This window comes from Scyliorhinus torazame, chromosome 3 (assembly GCF_047496885.1).
Source record: "Scyliorhinus torazame isolate Kashiwa2021f chromosome 3, sScyTor2.1, whole genome shotgun sequence".
NCBI lineage: Eukaryota > Metazoa > Chordata > Chondrichthyes > Carcharhiniformes > Scyliorhinidae > Scyliorhinus > Scyliorhinus torazame.
The window spans coordinates 368,685,651-368,698,919 of NC_092709.1; the positions used below are offsets into that span (position 1 = coordinate 368,685,651).

The following is a 13,269-nucleotide window of genomic DNA, read 5'->3' on the forward strand; positions in this document are numbered from 1 at the left end:
GAACATTTTCATACAGAGAGATCTGTCTGACAGCGGTTTTGTTTCACACTCGCATGTTGCAAGGCAAATTTAAAAATCAGCTGGAGCTACCCAGAAGCAGAAAGCATGGATTTCATCACCTCTTTTTTGTCCGTTCCCCCAGAGGGAACCCAGCTGAGTTTGTAGAGGGCCACATCCGGCGATCCATGATCCCAGTCGATCTGCAAACTGTTCGCACTGATGTTCGAGAAGCGTAGGTTTGATGGTGGGGCAACCACTGTGTGAGAAGAATGAGACCATAAATTTGTACATGGAGCAGAAATGTAACAGAATCTGACAGAGTAGAAATGGTGAGGGAAGGGAGGCCATATGAGCAAAGATTTGAAATAGTAGCACTGTTCGCCAATAACTTGCATTGATATAGTGCCTTTAATGCAGTAAAATCTCCCGAGGCACTGAAGAACTTAGAACATTACAGCGCAGCCCAGGCCCTTCGGCCCTCGGTGTTTCGCCGACCTGTGAAACCACTCTAAAGACAATCTACACTATTCCATTATCGCCCATATGTTTATCCAGTGCCCTTAATGTTGGTGAGTCTACTACTGTTGCAGGCAGGGAATTCGACGCCCTTACTACTCTCTGAGCAAAGAACCTACCTCTGACATCGGTCATACATCTATCTCTCCTCAATTGAAAGCTGTGTCCCCTCGTGCTAACCATCACCATCCGAAGAAAAAGGTTCTCACAAGGGCAGCACAGTGGCCCAGTGGTAGCACTGCAGTCTCACGTCGCCGAGGTCCTTGGTTCGATGCTGGCTCTGGGACAGTCTCTGTGTGGAGTTTGCATATTCTCCTCATGATTGCGTGGGTTTTGCCCCCAAAGATGTGCAAGTTAAGTGAATTGAAAATGCTGAATTGCCCCTTAATTGGAAAAAATGAATTGGGTGCTGTAAATTTATAAAAAGGAAAAGGCTTTCACTGTCTACCCTATCTAATCCTCTGATCATCTTGTATGCCTCAATTAAGTTACCTCTTAACATTCATCTGTTTAATTAAAACAGCCTCAAGTCCGTCAGCTTTCCCTCCTACACTTTTCTGCAGCAGAAGCAGAGAACCCAGGGGAACACACTAATCCCAAAGCCCATCCTGAAGGATGTTATGATCTGCTGCACATCACAATATGCAGCATGTGCTTTCCATGTCACTTTGTCCTCTTTTCAATATTTGAAGATAACTGGTAAGGGGGGAGAAAAGACTAATGGAGATTTTTATATACTACAGACTTACATGTACTCTCGGAGGCTGAGACTTTGTCAGTTTCCGTCTTGTCTGGGTAGATGCCAGTAAGGGTAACATTATATAAGGTGTCAGGATTCAGGTTATCTAAAACATGGCTGGTCTCATTCCCATTTATAATTATCTGAAAGAATAGGCATAAAGCGAAGGTCAAGATAGGTTCAGTGCATGAAACTAATTTGTTTTCTGAAAACTGATTCCCTTAATTAAATTGGGGTGTTTGAATTTGATATCACTCAGGGGCCACAATGACCTTAAATCCTTTACCAGCCCTTGGCTGCAGCCACCTTTCGCAGTGGCATTCCCTAGTGGTCATGTGGAGTATTTCTGCAGAAAATTAAATTGAAGGAATAAACTAATTTGGACTGTTTTGGTCATTGCGCCAATGCTCTTCTTTGAGTTGGTCAACTGAGCCCAACATCTGAATACTAAGGATCATATGGTCCATGCGGAAAGCAGCTTTCTGATCACGGTGTAGTACAGTAATGCCATTCGGAAAGAATGTGCTTATGTTTTTGCAGGTTATGGTTTAAAGAGCTCATCCCACCCAATTGAGTTTTGGCAGATCTCCAAATTTTCCAGTCCTGCCCGTCACTTTGCCTGTCCCTGTTGGGAATGGAAAATACCTGCCGTTTTCAATGCGATCATGCCCCCATGACCAGCAGAGAATGCAACTCATTAGCAAGCGTGGAAAGGATGACAAGGATGCAATGAAACATCTTTGCTGGAAAGGAGGAACATTTTCATACAGAGAGATCTGTCTGACAGCGGTTTTGCTTCACACTCGCATGTTGCAAGGCAAATTTAAAAATCAGCTGGAGCGACCCAGAAGCAGAAAGCATGGATTTCATCACCTCTTTTTTGTCCGTCCCCCCAGATGGAACCCAGCTGAGTTTGTAGAGGTCCACATCCGGCGTTCCATGATCCCAGTCGATCTGCAAACTGTTCGCACTGATGTTCGAGAAGCGTAAGTTAGATGGTCCTGGACCAACCACTGTGTGAGAAGAATGAGACCATAAATGTGCACATGGAGCAGAAATGTAACACGATCTGACAGAGTAGAAATGGTGAGGGAAGGGAGGCCATATGAGCAAAGATTTGAGATACTAGCACTGTTCGCCAATAACTTGCATTCTTTAGTGCCTTTAATGCAGTAAAATCTCCCGAGGCACTTTAGAATGTAGAACATAGAACAATACAGCGCAGTCCAGGCACTTTGGCCCTCGGTGTTGCGCCGAACTGCGAAACCACTCTAAAGCCCATCTACACTATTCCCTTATCATCCATCTGTTTATCCAATGACCAATTAAACGCCCTTAATGTTGGCGAGTCCACTACTGTTGCAGGCAGGGAATTCCACGCCCTTACTACTCTCTGAGTAAAGAACCGACCTCTGACTTCTGTCATATATCTACCTCCCCTCAATTTGAAGCTGAGTCCCCTCGTGCTACCATCACCATCCAAAGAAAAAGAATCTCACAAGGGCAGCACGGTGGCGTAGGGGTAGCACTGCAGTCTCACGGTGCTGAGGTCCCAGGTTCGAGCCTGGCTCTGGGTCACTCTCCATGTCGAGTTTGCACATTCTCTCTGTGTCTGCATGGGTTTCGCCCCCACAACCCAAAGATGTGCAAGGTAGGTGAATTGAACATGCTAAATTGCCCCTTAATTGGACAAAATAAATTGGGTACTTTAAATTTATTTACGAAAAAGGCTCTCACTGTCCACTCTATCTAATCCTCTGATCATCTTGTATTCCTCAACTAAGTCACCTCTTAACCTTCTTCTCTCTAACGAAAACAGCCTCAAGTCCTTCAGCCTTCCCTCATACACTTTGCTGCAGCAGAAGCAGAGAACCCAGGGGAACATACTAATTCCACAGCCCATCCTGAAGGACATTATGATCTGCTGCACATCACAGTATGCAGCATGTGCTTTCCATGTCACTTTGTCCTCTTTTCAATATTTGAAGATAATTAGTAAGGGGGTAGAAAAGACTAATGGTGATTTTTCTATACTACAGACTTACATGTACGCTCGGAGTCTGAGACGTCGTCACTTTCCTTGTTGTCTGGGTAGATGGCAGTAAGGGAAACATTATATAAGGTGTTAGGTTTCAGGTGATCTAAAACCTGGTTGGTCTCATTCCCATTTATAATCATCTGGAAGAATAGGTATAAAGCGAAGGTCAAGATAGGTTCAGTGCATGAAACCAATTTGTTTTCTGAAAACTGATTCCCTTAATTAAATGGGGGTGTTTGAATTTGATATCACTCAGGGGCCACAATGACCTTAAATCCTTTTCCAGCCCTGGGCTGCAGCCGCCTTTCCCAGTGGCATTCCCTAGTGGTCATGTGGAGTATTTCTGCAGAAAATTAAATTGAAGGAATAAACTAATTTGGACTGTTTTGGTCATTGCGCCAATGCTCTTCTTTGAGTGGGTCAACTGAGCCCAACATCTTAATACTAAGGAGCATATGGTCCATGCGGAAAGCAGCTTTCTGATCACGGTGTAGTACAGTAATGCCATTCGGAAAGAATGTGCTTATGTTTTTGCAGGTTATGGTTTAAAGAGCTCATCCCACCCAATTGAGTTTTGGCAGATCTCCAAATTTTCCAGTCCTGCCCGTCACTTTGCCTGTCCCTGTTGGGAATGGAAAATTCCTGCCGTTTTCTATGTGATCATGCCCCCACGACCAGCAGAGAATGCAACTCATTAGCAAGTGTGGAAAGGATGACAAGGATTCAATGAAACATCTTTGCTGGAAAGGAGGAACATTTTCATACAGAGAGATCAGTCTGACAGCGGTTTTGCTTCACACTCGCATGTTGCAAGGCAAATTTAAAAATCAGCTGGAGCTACCCAGAAGCAGAAAGCATGGATTTCATCACCTCTTTTTTGTCCGTTCCCCCAGATGGAACCCAGCTGAGTTTGTAGAGGGCCACATCCGGCGATCCATGATCCCAGTCGATCTGCATACTGTTCGCACTGATATTGGAGAAGCGTAGGTTTGATGGTGGGGCAACCACTGTGTGTGAAGAATGAGACCATAAATGTGTCCATGGAGCAGAAATGTAACAGAATCTGACAGAGTAGAAATGGTGACGGAAGGGAGGCCATATGAGCAAAGATTTGAGACACTCGCACTGTTCACCAATAACTTGCATTTATATAGTGCCTTTAATGCAGTAAAATCTCCCGAGGCCCTTAAGAACTTAGAATATAGAACATTACAGCACAGTCCAGGCCGTTCGGCCCTCGGTGTTTTGCCGACCTGTGAAACCACTCTAAAGACAATCTACACTATTCCCTTATCGTCCATATGTTTATCCAGTGCCCTTAATGTTGGTGAGTCCACTACTGTTGCAGGCAGGGAATTCGACGCCCTTACTACTCTCTGAGCAAAGAACCTACCTCTGCCATCTGTCATACATCTATCTCTCCTCAATTGAAAGCTGTGTCCCCTCGTGCTACCATCACCATCCGAAGAAAAAGGTTCTCACAAGGGCAGCACGGTGGCCCAGTGGTAGCACTGCAGTCTCAAGGCGCCGAGGTCCTTGGTTAGATCCTGGCTCTGGGACACTCTCTGTGTGGAGTTTGCACATTCTCCTCATGTTTGCGTGGGTTTTGCCCCCAAAGATGTGCCAGTTAAGTGAATTGAACATGCTAAATTGCCCCTTAATTGGAAAAAATGAATTGGGTGCTGTAAATTTATAAAAAGGAAAAGGCTTTCACTGCCTACCCTATCTAATCCTCTGATCGTCTTGTATGCCTCAATTAAGTTACCTCTTAACATTCATCTGTTTAATTAAAACAGCCTCAAGTCCGTCAGCTTTCCCTCCTACACTTTTCTGCAGCAGAAGCAGAGAACCCAGGGGAACATACTAATCCCAAAGCCCATCCTGAAGGATGTCATGATCTGCTGCACATCACAATATGCAGCATGTGCTTTCCATGTCACTGTCCTCTTTTCAATATTTGAAGATAACTGGTAAGGGGGTAGAAAAGACTAATGGTGATTTTTATATACTACAGACTTACATGTACTCTCGGAGGCTGAGACTTTGTCAGTTTCCGTCTTGTCTGGGTAGATGCCAGTAAGGGTAACATTATATAAGGTGTCAGGATTCAGGTTATCTAAAACATGGCTGGTCTCATTCCCATTTATAATTATCTGAAAGAATAGGCATAAAGCGAAGGTCAAGATAGGTTCAGTGCATGAAACCAATTTGTTTTCTGAAAACTGATTCCCTTAATTAAATGGGGGTGTTTGAATTTGATATCACTCAGGGGCCACAATGACCTTAAATCCTTTTCCAGCCCTTGGCTGCAGCCACCTTTCGCAGTGGCATTCCCTAGTGGTCATGTGGGGTATTTCTGCAGACAATTAAATTGAAGGAATAAACTAATTTGGACTGTTTTGGTCATTGCGCCAATGCTCTTCTTTGAGTGGGTCAACTGAGCCCAACATCTGAATACTAAGGATCATATGGTCCATGCGGAAAGCAGCTTTCTGATCACGGTGTAGTACAGTAATGCCATTCGGAAAGAATGTGCTTATGTTTTTGCAGGTTATGGTTTAAAGAGCTCATCCCACCCAATTGAGTTTTGGCAGATCTCCAAATTTTCCAGTCCTGCCCGTCACTTTGCCTGTCCCTGTTGGGAATGGAAAATACCTGCCGTTTTCAATGCGATCATGCCCCCACGACCAGCAGAGAATGCAACTCATTAGCAAGTGTGGAAAGGATGACAAGGATTCAATGAAACATCTTTGCTGGAAAGGAGGAACATTTTCATACAGAGAGATCTGTCTGACAGCGGTTTTGCTTCACACTCGCATGTTGCAAGGCAAATTTAAAAATCAGCTGGAGCGACCCAGAAGCAGAAAGCATGGATTTCATCACCTCTTTTTTGTCCGTCCCCCCAGATGGAACCCAGCTGAGTTTGTAGAGGTCCACATCCGGCGTTCCATGATCCCAGTCGATCTGCAAACTGTTCGCACTGACGTTCGAGAAGCGTAGGTTTGATGGTCCTGGACCAACCACTGTGTGAGAAGAATGAGACCATAAATGTGCACATGGAGCAGAAATGTAACCGAATCTGACAGAGTAGAAATGGTAAGGGAAGGGAGGCCATATGAGCAAAGATTTGAGATACTAGCATTGTTCGCCAATAACTTGCATTCTTTAGTGCCTTTAATGCAGTAAAATCTCCCGAGGCACTTTAGAATGTAGAACATAGAACATTACAGCGCAGTCCAGGCACTTTGGCCCTCGGTGTTGCGCCGACCTGTGAAACCACTCGAAAGCCCATCTACACTATTCCCTTATCATCCATCTGTTTATCCAATGACCAATTAAACGCCCTTAATGTTGGCGAGTCCACTACTGTTGCAGGCAGGGAATTCCACGCCCTTACTACTCTCTGAGTAAAGAACCGACCTCTGACATCTGTCATATATCTACCTCCCCTCAATGTGAAGCTGTGTCCCCTCGTGTTACCATCACCATCCAAAGAAAAAGAATCACACAAGGGCAGCACGGTGGCGTAGTGGTAGCACTGCAGTCTCACGGCGCCGAGGTCCCAGGTTCGAGCCTGGCTCTGGGTCACTCTCCGTGTGGAGTTTGCACATTCTCTCTGTGTTTGCATGGGTTTCGCCCCCACAACCCAAAGATGTGCAAGGTAGGTGAATTGAACATGCTAAATTGCCCCTTAATTGGACAAAATAAATTGGGTACTTTAAATTTATTTAAGAAAAAGGCTCTCACTGTCCACTCTATCTAACCTTCTGATCATGTTGTATTCCTCAATTAAGTCACCTCTTAACCTTCTTCTCTCTAACGAAAACAGCCTCAAGTCCCTCAGCCTTCCCTCATACTCTTTGCTGCAGCAGGAGCAGAGAACCCAGGGGAACATACTAATCCGACAGCCCATCCTGAAGGACATTATGATCTGCTGCACATCACAATATGCAGCATGTGCTTCCATGTCACTTTGTCCTCTTTTCAATATTTGAAGATAATTAGTAAGGGGGTAGAAAAGACTAATGGTGATTTTTCTATACTACAGACTTACATGTACGCTCGGAGTCTGAGACGTCGTCACTTTCCTTGTTGTCTGGGTAGATGGCAGTAAGGGAAACATTATATAAGGTGTTAGGTTTCAGGTGATCTAAAACCTGGCTGGTCTCATTCCCATTTATAATCATCTGGAAGAATAGGCATAAAGCGAAGGTCAAGATAGGTTCAGTGCATGAAACCAATTTGTTTTCTGAAAACTGATTCCCTTAATTAAATGGGGGTGTTTGAATTTGATATCACTCAGGGGCCACAATGACCTTAAATCCTTTTCCAGCCCTTGTCTGCAGCCGCCTTTCCCAGTGGCATTCCCTAGTGGTCATGTGGAGTATTTGTGCAGAAAATTAAATTGAAGGAATAAACTAATTTGGACTGTTTTGGTCATTGCGCCAATGCTCTTCTTTGAGTGGGTCAACTGAGCCCAACATCTTAATACTAAGGAGCATATGGTCCATGCGGAAAGCAGCTTTCTGATCACGGTGTAGTACAGTAATGCCATTCGGAAAGAATGTGCTTATGTTTTTGCAGGTTATGGTTTAAAGAGCTCATCCCACCCAATTGAGTTTTGGCAGATCTCCAAATTTTCCAGTCCTGCCCGTCACTTTGCCTGTCCCTGTTGGGAATGGAAAATTCCTGCCGTTTTCTATGTGATCATGCCCTCACGACCAGCAGAGAATGCAACTCATTAGCAAGTGTGGAAAGGATGACAAGGATGCAATGAAACATCTTTGCTGGAAAGGAGGAACATTTTCATACAGAGAGATCTGTCTGCCTGCGGTTTTGCTTCACACTCGCATGTTGCAAGCAAATTTAAAAATCAGCTGGAGCTACCCAGAAGCAGAGAGCATGGATTTCATCACCTCTTTTTTCTCCGTTCCCCCAGATGGAACCCAGCTGAGTTTGTAGCGGTCCACATCCGGCGATCCATGATCCCAGTGGATCTGCAAACTGTTCGCACTAACGTTCGAGAAGCGTAGGTTTGATGGTGGGGGAACCGCTGTGTGAGAAGAATGAGACCATAAATGTGCACATGGAGCAGAAATGTAACAGAATCTGACAGAGTAGAAATGGTGAGGGAAGGGAGGCCATATGAGCAAAGATTTGAGATACTAGCACTGTTCACCAACAACTTGCATTTATATAGTGCCTTTAATGCTGTAAAATCTCCCGAGGCACTTAAGAACATGGAACATAGAACATTACAGCCGCAGTCCAGGCCCTTCGGCCCTCGGTGTTGCGCCGGCCTGTGAAACCACTCTAAAGCCGATCTACACTATTCCCTTCTCGTCCATATGTTTGTCCAATGCCCTTAATGTTGGCGAGTCCAATACTGTTGCAGGCAGGGAATTCCACGCCCATACTACTCTCTGAGTAAAGAACCTAATTCTGACATCTGTCATATATCTATCTCTCCTCAATTTAAAGCTGTGACCCCTCGTGCTAGCCATCACCATCCGAAGAAAAGGGCTCTCACAAGGGCAGCACGGTGGCGCAGTGGTAGCACTGCAGTCTCACTGCGCCGAGGTCCCGGGTTCGATCCTGGCTCTGGGTCACTCTCCGTGTGGAGTTTGCACATTCTCCCCGTGTTTGCGTGGGTTTCACCCCCACAGCCCCAGATGTGCAAGTTCAGTGAATTGAACATGGTAAATTGCCCCTTAATTGGAAAAAATGAATTGGGTGTGAGAGTTTGGCTGATGATCGATAAATGAGAGTTTGGCTCAAGATGGATTGGAACTTTATGGGAAAAACAAGTTAGGTAAAGCGTTGTGTGAAGAAATGTCAAGACAGGCTGTCACAGGCTTCTGATAACAAGGTTGTTTTTGAACCAGACAAATTGCAGTAACGGCCTTGGGAATGGGAACACACGGGTTAAAGATAATTATAATTGAGGGGGCTGAATTATAATTGAGCTGAGAGCACAGACTCGTTCTAAAACCCATGCTAATCAATTCCCACAGATGAATCAAGAATTAGTCCTGGGAAAAGAGGGGGCACTCGAGGTGGATTTCCCTGATTACCCAGACGATTATCAGCCGCAGTGTCAGTTTCCCGTCCGGCAAGTTTCCAATATAGCATACAACCCTGCCAACCCCCGGGGCCCAACAACCAGGCATTTCAAAATAATTATTGTGGTTAATGGATTGGTCAGGTTTGATACTACTGATTCAGTATTAATAAATTATACAATATAATACAGTCAAACAGTTGATTGATCAGTAACATTTCAATAATAGTATTTCAGCTCAAATTCATTAATTGGGGGTACAGTTGGAAGATAAATTGGGGTGGATCAAGTTTTTGATTTCTTTTTGAATATGTAATGCCAAATCATTAACTTCTTTGGAGTTATTGGGAATGAAAGTACAACATTCTGCAATTTGACATCTTCTGGGGTATACACAAAAGCTTGTTGAAAGGGTTAATTTTCTTGCCGAGACAAAAAGAGGCGTATAGCTTGGAATGATGCCATTCGCATCTCCAAACTTTAAAAAAATATATTTTTTTTAATATTGGTCACTCAAATGGACTGGGAGTAAAAGTTGGATTGCTGCCAAATTCCCATTATCAGGTGTCCTTGAACGATCTGTTCCTTTTAATCTGAGTTGTTTTGGTTTTTGTAAAACCAGCTTCCATTGTTTGAAGTTTTAATTTCCAGGCTAATTCTAAACATTTATTTTAAAATATCAAACACAATAACTTATTAAACATGTCGGTTTTCTGTAGATGAATTAATCGATTCTATTGAAGAAGGCACTACTAGCAAGAGATGTTGGTTTCTTAAAATTAATAAAACAATGTTCAGAATAATGACAGTTCTCTTAAGTTGACAGTTCTTGACTATCCCTGTAGAATTCAGTAGAGGCACTTATACAGAATCTTATTCGGCAACAAGCTAATTCTAAACATTTATTTTAAAATATCAAACACAATAACTTATTAAACATGTCGGTTTTCTGTAGATGAATTAATCGATTCTATTGAAGAAGGCACTACTAGCAAGAGATGTTGGTTTCTTAAAATTAATAAAGCAATGTTCAGAATAATGACAGTTCTCTTAAGTTTACAGTTCTTGACTATCCCTGTAGAATTCAGTAGAGGCACTTATACAGAATCTTATTCGGCAACAAGCTGATTCACCAATACCAAATGCTGGTCTGAACCTATTCACCGATGGTAGTTTATCCATCGGTGAAAGGGGGGATAGATTATCAGGGTATGCAATTGTTAACCAACTTGAAGCAGCAGCATTCAAAATTCCCTTTTCGCCCAACAGGCTGAACTTTTTGCACTCATTCGAGCCTGTGTATTAGGGAAAGATAAATTTGTAAATATCCACACTGATTCCCGATATGCCTTTGGGGGTCACACACGATTTTGGCCAACTATGGAAAAACAGGGGATTTCTGACGTCAGCAGGTACTCACATAGAACATAGAACATAGAACGATACAGCGCAGTACAGGCCTTTCGGCCCACGATGTTGCATCGAAACAAAAGCCATCTAACCTACACTATGCCATTATCATCCATATGTTTATCCAATTAACTTTTAAACACCTTCAATGTTGGCGAGTTCACTACTGTTGCAGGTAGGGCATTCCACGGCCTCACTACACTTTGCGCAAAGAACCTACCTCTGACCTCTGTCCTATATCTATTACCCCTCAGTTTAAAGCTATGTCCCCTCGTGCCAGCCATTTCCATCCGCGGGAGAAGGCTCTCACTGTCCACCCTATCTAACCCCCTGATCATTTTGTATGCCTCTATTAAGTCACCTCTTAACCTTCTTCTCTCCAACAAAAACAACCTCAAGTCCATCAGCCTTTCCTCATAAGATTTTCCCTCCATGCCAGGCAACATCCTGGTAAATCTCCTCTGCACCCGCTCCAAAGCCTCCACGTCCTTCCTATAATGCGGTGACCAGAACTGTACGCAATACTCCAAATGCGGCCGTACCAGAGTTTTGTACAGCTGCAACATGACCTCCTGACTCCGGAACTCAATCCCTCTACCAATAAAGGCCAACACTCCATAGGCCTTCTTCATAACCCTATCAACCTGGGTGGCAACTTTCAGGGATCTATGTACATGGACACCTAGATCTCTCTGCTCATCCACACTTCCAAAAACTTTACCATTAGCCAAATATTCCGCATTCCTGTTATTCCTTCCAAAGTGAATCACCTCACACTTCTCTTCATTAAACTCCATTTGCCACGTCTCAGCCCAGCTCTGCAGCTTATCTATATCCCTCTGTAACCTGCTACATCCTTCCACACTGTCGACAAAACTACCGACTTTAGTATCGTCTGCAGATTTACTCACCCACCCTTCTGCGCCTTCCTCTAGGTCATTGATAAAAATGACAAACAGCAACGGCCCCAGAACAGATCCTTGTGGTACGCCACTTGTAACTGAACTCCATTCTGAACATTTCCCATCAACCACCACCCTCTGTCTTCTTTCAGCTAGCCAATTTCTGATCCACATCTCTAAATCACCCTCAATCCCCAGCCTCCGTATTTTCTGCAATAGCCTACCGTGGGGAACCTTATCAAACGCTTTACTGAAATCCATATACACCACATCAACTGCTCTACCCTCGTCACCTGTTCAGTCACCTTCTCAAAGAACTCGATAAGGTTTGTGAGGCATGACCTACCCTTCACAAAGCCATGCTGACTATCCCTGATCATATTATTCCTCTCTAGATGATTATAAATCTTGTCTCTTATAATCCCCTCCAAGACTTTACCCACTACAGACGTGAGGCTCACCGGTCTATAGTTGCCGGGGTTGTCTCTGCTCCCCTTTTTGAACAAAGGGACCACATTTGCTATCCTCCAGTCCTCTGGCATTATTCCTGTAGCCAATGATGACATAAAAATCAAAGCCAAAGGTCCAGCAATCTCTTCCCTGGCCTCCCAGAGAATCCTAGGAAAATCCCATCAGGCCCCGGGGACTTATCTATTTTCAGCCTGTCCAGAATTGCCAACACCTATTCCCTACGTACCTCAATGCCATCTATTCTAATAGCCTGGGTCTCAGCATTCTCCTCCACAACATTATCTTTTTCCTGAGTGAATACTGACGAAAAATATTCATTTAGTATCTCTCCTATCTCTTCAGACTCCACACACAACTTCCCATCCCTGTCCTTGACTGGTCCTACTCTTTCCCTAGTCATTCGCTTATTCCTGACATACCTATAGAAAGCTTTTGGGTTTTCCTTGATCCTACCTGCCAAATACTTCTCATGTCACCCCTTGCTCGTCTTAGCTCTCTCTTTAGATCCTTCCTCGCTACCTTGTAACTATCCATCGCCCCAACTGAAACTTCACACCTCATCTTCACATAGGCCTCCTTCTTCCTCTTAACAAGAGATTCCACTTTTTTGGTAAACCACGGTTCCCTCACTCTATGCCTTCCTCCCTGCCTGACCGGTACATACTTATCAAGAACACGCAGTAGCTGATCCTTGAACAAGCTCCACTTATCCAGTGTGCCCAACACTTGCAGCCTACTTCACCTTATCCCCCCTCAAGTCATGTCTAATGGCATCATAATTGCCCTTCCCCCAGCTATAACTCTTGCCCTGCGGTGTATACTTATCCCTTTCCATCATTAACGTAAACGTCACCGAATTGTGGTCACTGTCCCCAAAGTGCTCTCCTACCTCCAAATCCAACACCTGGCCTGGTTCATTACCCAAAACCAAATCCAACGTGGCCTCGCCTCTTGTTGGCCTGTCAACATATTGTTTCAGGAAACCCTCCTGCACACACTGTACAAAAAACGACCCATCTAATGTACTCAAACTATATCTTTTCCAGTCAATATTTGGAAAGTTAAAGTCTCCCATAATAACTACCCTGTCACTTTCGCTCTTATCCAGGATCATCCTCGCCATCCTTTCCTC

The 13,269-nt window shown here is 44.1% G+C and overlaps 1 long non-coding RNA gene across 1 annotated transcript; it reads right to left on the minus strand.

Annotated features, from left to right (window-relative positions):
- Positions 1–4,164: 4,164 nt before the first annotated feature.
- Positions 4,165–6,274, minus strand: LOC140409648 (uncharacterized). Its single transcript, XR_011940453.1, has 3 exons — positions 6,177–6,274; positions 5,314–5,446; positions 4,165–4,300 (listed from the first exon to the last, which is right to left on the minus strand). It is a non-coding gene; the product is annotated as an uncharacterized lncRNA (long non-coding RNA).
- Between the last annotated feature and the right edge of the window lie 6,995 nt (positions 6,275–13,269).